Below are 8476 nucleotides of genomic sequence, written 5' to 3'. Positions count from 1 at the left end.
AGGATCTCTATTATTATTATTATTTTTCTGTGCCCTCTTCTTTGTCATATGAGCAGGAGCAAGGATAAGAATATTCTTGTGGAAGCAGATCCAGAACCTGAAAGGACTCTGAAGAGAAAATTAAGAGAAGCTAAAATACAACAATCCAGAGATAACCTTTCAGAAACTTTCGAACAGGAAGAGGAGATGGCAGCCGAAAATAATAATAATGTAAGGAAGATGCTTGGTGACTTTGCTGCACCTAATTCAAATTTACATGGAAGAAGCATCTCCATTCCTGCCATTGGAGCAAACAACTTTGAGCTGAAACCTCAATTAGTTTCTCTGATGCAGCAGAACTGCAAGTTTCATGGACTTCCATCTGAAGATCCTTTTCAGTTCTTAACTGAATTCTTGCAGATATGTGATACTGTTAAGACTAATGGAGTAGATCCTGAAGTCTACAGGCTCATGCTTTTCCCTTTTGCTGTAAGAGACAGAGCTAGATTATGGTTGGATTCTCAACCCAAAGACAGCCTGAACTCTTGGGATAAGCTGGTCACGGCTTTCTTAGCCAAGTACTTTCCTCCTCAAAAGCTGAGCAAGCTTAGAGCTGATGTTCAAACCTTCAGACAGAAAGAAGGTGAATCCCTCTATGAAGCTTGGGAAAGATACAAACAGTTGACCAAAAAGTGTCCTTCTGACATGCTTTCAGAATGGACCATCCTGGATATATTCTATGATGGTTTATCTGAGCTATCAAAGATGTCACTGGACACTTCTGCAGGTGGATCCATTCACCTAAAGAAAACGCCTGCAGAAGCTCAAGAACTCATCGACATGGTTGCTAATAACCAGTTCATGTGCACTTCTGAAAGGAATCCTGTGAGTAATAAGACGCCTATGAAGAAGGGAGTTCTTGAAGTTGATACTCTGAATGCCATATTGGCTCAGAATAAAATATTGACTCAGCAAGTCAATATGATCTCTCAGAGTCTGCATGGAATGCAAGCTGCATCCAACAGTACTCAAGAGGCTTCTTATGAAGAAGAAGCTTATGATCCTGAGAATCCTGCAATAGCAGAGGTGAATTACTTAGGTGAACCTTATGGAAACACCTATAACTCATCATGGAGAAATCATCCAAATCTCTCATGGAAGGATCAAAAGCCTCAACAAGGCTTTAATAATGGTGGAAGAAACAGGTTTAGCAATAGCAAGCCTTTTCCATCATCCACTCAGCAACAGACAGAGAATTTTGAGCAGAATCCATCTAGCTTAGCAAACTTAGTCTCTGATCTCTCTAAGGCCACTATGAGTTTCATGAATGAAACAAGGTCTTCCATTAGAAATTTGGAAGCACAAGTGGGCCAGCTGAGTAAAAGGATCACTGAAATCCCTCCTAGTACTCTCCCAAGCAATACAGAAGAGAATCCAAAAGGAGAGTGCAAGGCCATTGACATAAGCACCATGGCCGAACCTGTAAGGGAAGGAGAGGACGTGAATCCCAAGGAGGAAGACCTCCTGGGACGTCCAGTGATCAATAAGGAGTTTCCCTCTGAGGAACCAAAGGACTCTAAGGCTCATCTAGAGACCATAGAGATTCCATTGAACCTCCTTATGCCCTTCATAAGCTCTGATGAGTATTCCTCTTCTGAAGAGAATGAGGATGTTACTGAAGAGCAAGCTGCCAAGTTCCTTGGTGCAATCATGAAGCTGAATGCCAAATTATTTGGTATTGATACTTGGAAAGTTGAACTTCCCTTGTTCATCAATGAACTAGGTGATCTGGATCAACTGACATTGCCTCAGAAGAGACAGGATCCTGGAAAGTTCATAATACCCTGTACCATAGGCACCATGATCTTTAAGGCTCTGTGTGACCTTGGTTCAGGAATAAACCTCATGCCCCTCTCTATAATAGAGAAACTGGGAATCTATGGGGTGCAAGCTGCTAGAATCTCATTAGAGATGGCAGATAATTCAAGAAAACAGGCTTATGGACAAGTAGAGGATGTGTTGGTAAAGGTTGAAGGCCTTTACATCCCTGCTGATTTCATAGTCCTGGATACTGGAAAGGAAGAGGATGAATCCATCATCCTAGGAAGACCTTTCCTGGCCACAGCAAGAGCTGTGATTGATGTTGACAGAGGTGAAATAGTCCTTCAATGGAATGAGAACTCCCTTGTGTTTAAAACTCAAGGATCTCCCTCTGCAACCATGGAGAGGAAGCAGAAAAGGCTTCTCTCAAAGCAGAGTCAACCTGAGCCCCCACAGTCAAACTCTAAGTTTGGTGTTGGGAGGCCACAACCAAACTCTAAGTTTGGTGTTGAACTCCCATATCCAAACTCTAAGTTTGGTGTTGGAGAGTTTCAACAAAGCTCTGCACATCTGTGAGGCTCCATGAGAGCCCACTGTCAAGCTATTGACATTAAAGAAGCGCTTGTTGGGAGGCAACCCAATTTTATTTATCTAACTATATTTTTCTTAGTTATATGTCTTTGTAGGTTCATGATCATGTGGAGTCACAAAATAAATATAAAAATTAAAAATGGAATCAAAAACAGCAGAAGAAAAATCACACCCTGGAGGAGCATCTGTCTGCGTTCAGCGCCAGAACAGAGCATGGTTCTAGCGCTGAACGCCCAAAATGGGCAGCTTCTGGGCGCTGAACGCCAGAACAGGCATGGTTCTGGCATTCAACGCCAGAAATGGCACACAAATGGGCGTTGAACGCCCAAAATGGCCACCAACCTGGCGCTGAACGCCCAAAGTTGGGTGCAAAGGCATTTTTACATGCCTAATGGGTGCAGGGATGTAAATCCTTGAACACCTCAGGATCTGTGGACCCCACAGGATCCACTCAGGACCTGTGGACCCCACAGGATCCCCACCTACCTCCACTCACTTCTTCTCACCACTTTCTTTCACACAACCACATAAACACTCTTCCCCAAAAACGCTTCACCAATCACCTCAAACTCTCTTCCCCATCACCTCTTCACCACTCACATCCATCCACTCTTCCCCATAAACCTACCTCATAAACCCCACCTACCTTCAAAATTCAAAACCAATTTCCCACCCAAACCCACCCATAAGGCCGAAACCTTCCCCCCTCCCTTCCCTATATAAAGACCTCCATTCTTCATCAAATTCACACAACACATCCCTCTACACTCCTCTTGGCCGAAACCACATCTCCCTCTCCCTCTCCATTTCTTCTTCTTCTTCATTTATTCTTTCTTTTATTGCTCGAGGGCGAGTAATATTCTAAGTTTGGTATGGTAAAAGCATAAGCTTTTTGTTTTTCCATTACCATTGATGGCACCTAAGACCGGAGAATCCTCTAGAAAGGGGAAGGGGAAGATAAAAGCTTCAACCTCCGAGTCATGGGAGATGGAAAAGTTCATCTCCAAAGCCCATCAAGACCACTTCTATGATGTTGTGGCCAAGAAGAAGGTGATCCCCGAGGTCCCTTTCAAACTCAAAAGAAATGAGTATCCGGAGATCCGACATGAAATTCAAAGAAGAGGTTGGGAAGTTCTAACAAATCCCATCCAACAAGTCGGCATCCTAATGGTTCAAGAGTTCTATGCCAATGCATGGATCACCAAGAACCATGATCAAAGTAAGAACCCGGATCCAAAGAACTATGTTACAATGGTTCGGGGGAAATACTTAGATTTTAGTCCGGAAAATGTGAGGGTGGTGTTCAACTTGCCAAACATGGAAGAGAACGCACGCCCCTACACAAGGAGAGTCAACTTTGATCAAAGGTTGGACCAAGTCCTTATGGACATATGTGTAGAAGGAGCTCAATGGAAGATTGACTCCAAAGGCAAGCCGGTTCAACTAAGAAGATTGGACCTCAAGCTTGTAGCTAGAGGATGGTTGGAGTTCATTCAATGCTCAATCATTCTCACTAGCAACCGGTCTGAAGTTACTATAGACCGGGCCATCATGATCCATAGCATCATGATTGGAGAAGAGGTGGAAGTTCATGAGATTATACCTCAAGAACTCTACAAGGTGGCTGACAAGTCCTCCACTATGGCAAGGTTAGCCTTTCCTCACCTCATCTGCCACCTATGCAATTCGGCTGGGATTGACATAGAGGGAGATATCCTCATTAAAGAGGACAAGCCCATCACTAAGAAGAAGATGGAGCAAGCAAGAGAGCCCATTCATGGAGCTCAAGAGGCGTATGAAGCTCATCACCATGAGATCCCGGAAATGCCTCAAATGCACTTTCCTCCACAAAACTATTGGGAGCAAATCAACACCTCCCTAGGAGAATTGAGTTCCAATATGGGACAACTAAGGGTGAAACATCAAGAGCACTCCATCATGCTTCATGAAATTAGAGAAGATCAAAAAGCAATGAGGGAGGAGCAACAAAGACAAGGAAGAGACATAGAAGAGCTCAAGGACATCATTGGTTCCTCAAAAAGGAAACGCCACCATCACTAAGGTGGATTCATTCCTTGTTCTTGTTTCTTCTGTTTTTCGTTTCTATGTTATGTGCTTATCTGTGTTTGTGTCTTCATTACATGATCATTAGTAGTTAGTAACTATGTCTTAAAAGTTATGAATGTCCTATGACTCCATCACCTCTCTTAAATAAAAAAATGTTTTAATTCAAAAGAACAAGAAGTACATGAGTTTCGAATTTATCCTTGAACTTAGCTTAATTATATTGATGTGGTGACAATGCTTCTTGTTTTCTGAATGTATGCTTGAACAGTGCATATGTCTTTTGAAGTTGTTGTTTAAGAATGTTAAATATGTTGGCTCTTGAAAGAATGATGACTAGGAGACATGTTATTTGATAATCTGAAAAATCATAAAAATGATTCTTGAAGCAAGAAAAAGCAGCAAAGAACAAAGCTTGCAGAAAAAAAAATAGGCGAAAAAAATAGAAAAAAAAAAAGAAAAAGCAAGCAGAAAAAGCCAAAAGCTCTTAAAACCAAGAGGCAAGAGCAAAAAGCCAATAACCCTTAAAACCAAAAGGCAAGGGCAATAAAAAGGATCCCAAGGCTTTGAGCATCAGTGGATAGGAGGGCCTAAAAGGAATAAAGTCCTGGTCTAAGCGGCTAAACCAAGCTGTCCCTAACCATGTGCTTGTGGCGTGAAGGTGTCAAGTGAAAACTTGAGACAGAGCGGTTAAAGTCAAGGTCCAAAGCAAAAACAAAGAGTGTGCTTAAGAACCCTGGACACCTCTAATTGGGGACTTTAGCAAAGCTAAGTCACAATCTGAAAAGGTTCACCCAATTATGTGTCTGTGGCATTTATGTATCCGGTGGTAATACTGGAAAACAAAGTGCTTAGGGCCACGGCCAAGACTCATAAAAAAGCTGTGTTCAAGAATCATCATACTGAACTAGGAGAATCAATAACACTATCTGAACCCTGAGTTCCTATAGATGCCAATCATTCTGAACCTCAATGGATAAAGTGAGATGCCAAAACTATTCAAGAGGCAAAAAGCTATAAGTCCCGCTCATATGATTGAAGCTCTGTTTCACTGATAGTTTGGAATTTATAGTATATTCTCTTCTTTTTATCCTATTTGATTTTCAGTTGCCTGGGGACAAGCAACAATTTAAGTTTGGTGTTGTGATGAGCGGATAATTTATACGCTTTTTGACATTGTTTTTAGTATGTTTTTAGTAGGATCTAGTTACTTTTAGGGATGTTTTCATTAGTTTTTATGTTAAATTCACATTTCTAGACTTTACTATGAGTTTGTGTGTTTTTCTGTGATTTCAGGTATTTTCTGGCTTAAATTGAGGGACTTGAGCAGAAATCAGATTCAGAGGTTGAAGAAGGACTGCTGATGCTGTTGGATTCTGACCTTCCTGCACTCAAAGTGGATTTTCTGGAGCTACAGAACTCGAAATGGCGCGCTTCCAATTGCGTTGGAAAGTAGACATCCAGGGCTTTCCAGAAATATATAATAGTCCATACTTTGGTTAAGAATAGACGACGTAAACTGGCGTTCAACGCCAGCTTTCTACCCAAATCTGGCGTCCAGCGCCAGAAAAGGAGCCAAAACCAAAGTTGAACGCCCAAACTGGCACAAAAGCTGGCGTTCAACTCCAAGAAGGACCTCTACACATGTAACACTTAAGCTCAGCCCAAGCACACACCAAGTGGGCCCCAAAAGTGGATTTATGCATCAATTACTTACTTCTGTAAACCCTAGTAGCTAGTTTATTATAAATAGGACCTTTCACTATTGTATTAGACGTCTTTTTGACCATCCTGGATCCTGGATTGTATTTTGATCCTGTGATCACGTTTTGGGGGCTGGCCATCTCGGCCATGCCTGGACCTTTCACTTATGTATTTTTAACGGTAGAGTTTCTACACTACATAGATTAAGGTGTGGAGCTCTGCTGTTCCTCAAAGATTAATGCAAAGTACTACTGTTTTCTATTCAATTCATCTTGTTTCACTTCTAAGATATCCATTCGCACCCAAGAACGTGATGAAGGTGATGATTATGTGTGACGCTCATCACCATTCTCCCCTATGAACACATGCCTGACAAACACTTCCGTTCTACATGCAACAAGCTAGAATGAATATCTCTTAGATCTCTTAACCAGAATCTTCGTGGCGTAAGCTAGAATGATGGCGGCATTCAAGAGAATCCAGAAGGTCTAAACCTTGTCTGTAGTATTCCGAGTAGGATTCAATGAATGAATGACTGTGACGAGCTCCAAACTCGCGATTGCAGGGCGTTAGTGACAGACGCAAAAGGATAGTAAATCCTATTCCAGCATGATCGAGAACCGACAGATGAATAGCCGTGCCGTGACAGGGTGCGTGAGCATATTATTCACTGAGAGGATAAGATGAAGCCATTGACAAGGGTGATGCCTCCAGACGATTAGCCGTGCCGTGACAGGGCATTGGATCATTTTCCCGAGAGATGACCGAAAGTAGCCATTGACAGTGGTGATGTATCACATAGAGCCAGCCATGGAAAGGAATAAGACTGACTGGATGAAGATAGCAGGAAAGCAGAGGTTCAGAGGAACGGAAGCATCTCCATTCGCTTATCTGAAATTCTCACCAAAGAATTACATAAGTATTTCTATCCCTATTCTATTATTTATTATTCGAAAACACCATTATCAATTTATATCTGCCTAACTGAGATTTGCAAGGTGACCATAGCTTGCTTCATACCGACAATCTCCGTGGGATTCGACCCTTACTCACGTAAGGTATTACTTGGACGACCCAGTGCACTTGCTGGTCAGTTACACGGAGTTGTGAACCATGGTCTTGGCATCATGTTTTTGGCGCCATTACCAGGGAAAGAAAGAGCAATGAATTTTACATAATTAAAGTGTAATCACGATTCCGCGTACCAACTTCTTCATCATTCTGCACAATCTTTTGCCTTGGGATGTTGCTGTGAATCACCTTGTTATTTTCTTCCTTTAACTGTGATTCTTCCTTGTCGAGTTCCGTATAGTCTTTCTTCTCATCACTAAACTGCGCTTCTGGTAATACTTTCAGAGTGACACTCTTATCATGCATTCTGAGAGTTAATTCTCCTTGCTCTACGTCTATGATAGCCCTGGCAGTGGCCAAGAACGGTCTCCTAAGTATGATGGAGTCACTTTCATCCTCATCTGAATCTAAAACTACAAAATCTGCAGGATATATGAATTTGTCCACCTTGACTAGAAGGTTTTCAATTACACCCCTGGGGTATACCATTGACTTATCTACCAGCTCTAGAGACATCTGTACCGGTTTAACTTCCTCTATACGCAGCTTTTTCACCAAAGAGGAGGGAATTAAGTTAATACTTGCTCCTAGATCGCACATTGCCTTAGTGATGGTTAATTCCCCAATGGTGCAGGGCAGCAAAAAGCTCCCAAGGTCTTTAAGCTTAAGAGGAAGCCCTTTTTGAATCAAAGCCCTGCATTCCTCAGTAAGCAGTATGGTCTCTTTCTCATCCCAACTTCTTTTCTTGTTGATAAGCTCCTTCAAAAACTTGGCATACAGAGGCATTTGCTCAAGTGCTTCAGCCAGGGGAATATTGATCTCAAGCTTTTTGAACGTCTCAAGGAACTTATGAAAATGTTGGTCCTTAGTCTCTTTGCTGAATCTCTGGGGATATGGCAGTAGAGGTGTGATGCTCTTTCTTATTTGCTGCCGTCCTTGAATCACTTCTTTTGAACTGTGTGTGTGTGGTTGGTTGTTCTTCTCTTTGAGTTTCTCAGTGCTCTTGTTTGGCATCACAACTTGATCCTTGGCTTCATCTGCCTTTGTTTCTTTTCATCTTCTATTGGTCTTTTGCTGCTCTCTACTTGCTTCTTTGTAGTGTCATTGTTGCTCATCAATGTTCTCCCACTCCTTAATTGTATTGCCTTGCATTCTTCCTTAGGATTTGGGATTGTGTCACTCGGCAGTGAGCTTGAAGGTCTCTCAACAGAAATCTGTTTGGAGATTTGCCCAATTTGCCTCTCTA

At 42.1% G+C, this 8476-nt stretch overlaps 1 non-coding gene across 1 annotated transcript; it reads right to left on the bottom strand.

Moving 5' to 3' along the window:
* Nucleotides 1-582: 582 nt before the first annotated feature.
* Nucleotides 583-690, bottom strand: LOC112724640 (small nucleolar RNA R71). The gene has a single exon (XR_003163795.1). It is a non-coding gene; the product is annotated as a small nucleolar RNA R71 (small nucleolar RNA).
* Between the last annotated feature and the right edge of the window lie 7786 nt (nt 691-8476).

Source organism: Arachis hypogaea, chromosome 11 (genome assembly GCF_003086295.3).
Source record: "Arachis hypogaea cultivar Tifrunner chromosome 11, arahy.Tifrunner.gnm2.J5K5, whole genome shotgun sequence".
Lineage (NCBI taxonomy): Eukaryota > Viridiplantae > Streptophyta > Magnoliopsida > Fabales > Fabaceae > Arachis > Arachis hypogaea.
Note: the sequence above shows the minus strand (reverse complement) of the source record. Positions and strands in the feature narration are given on the sequence as shown.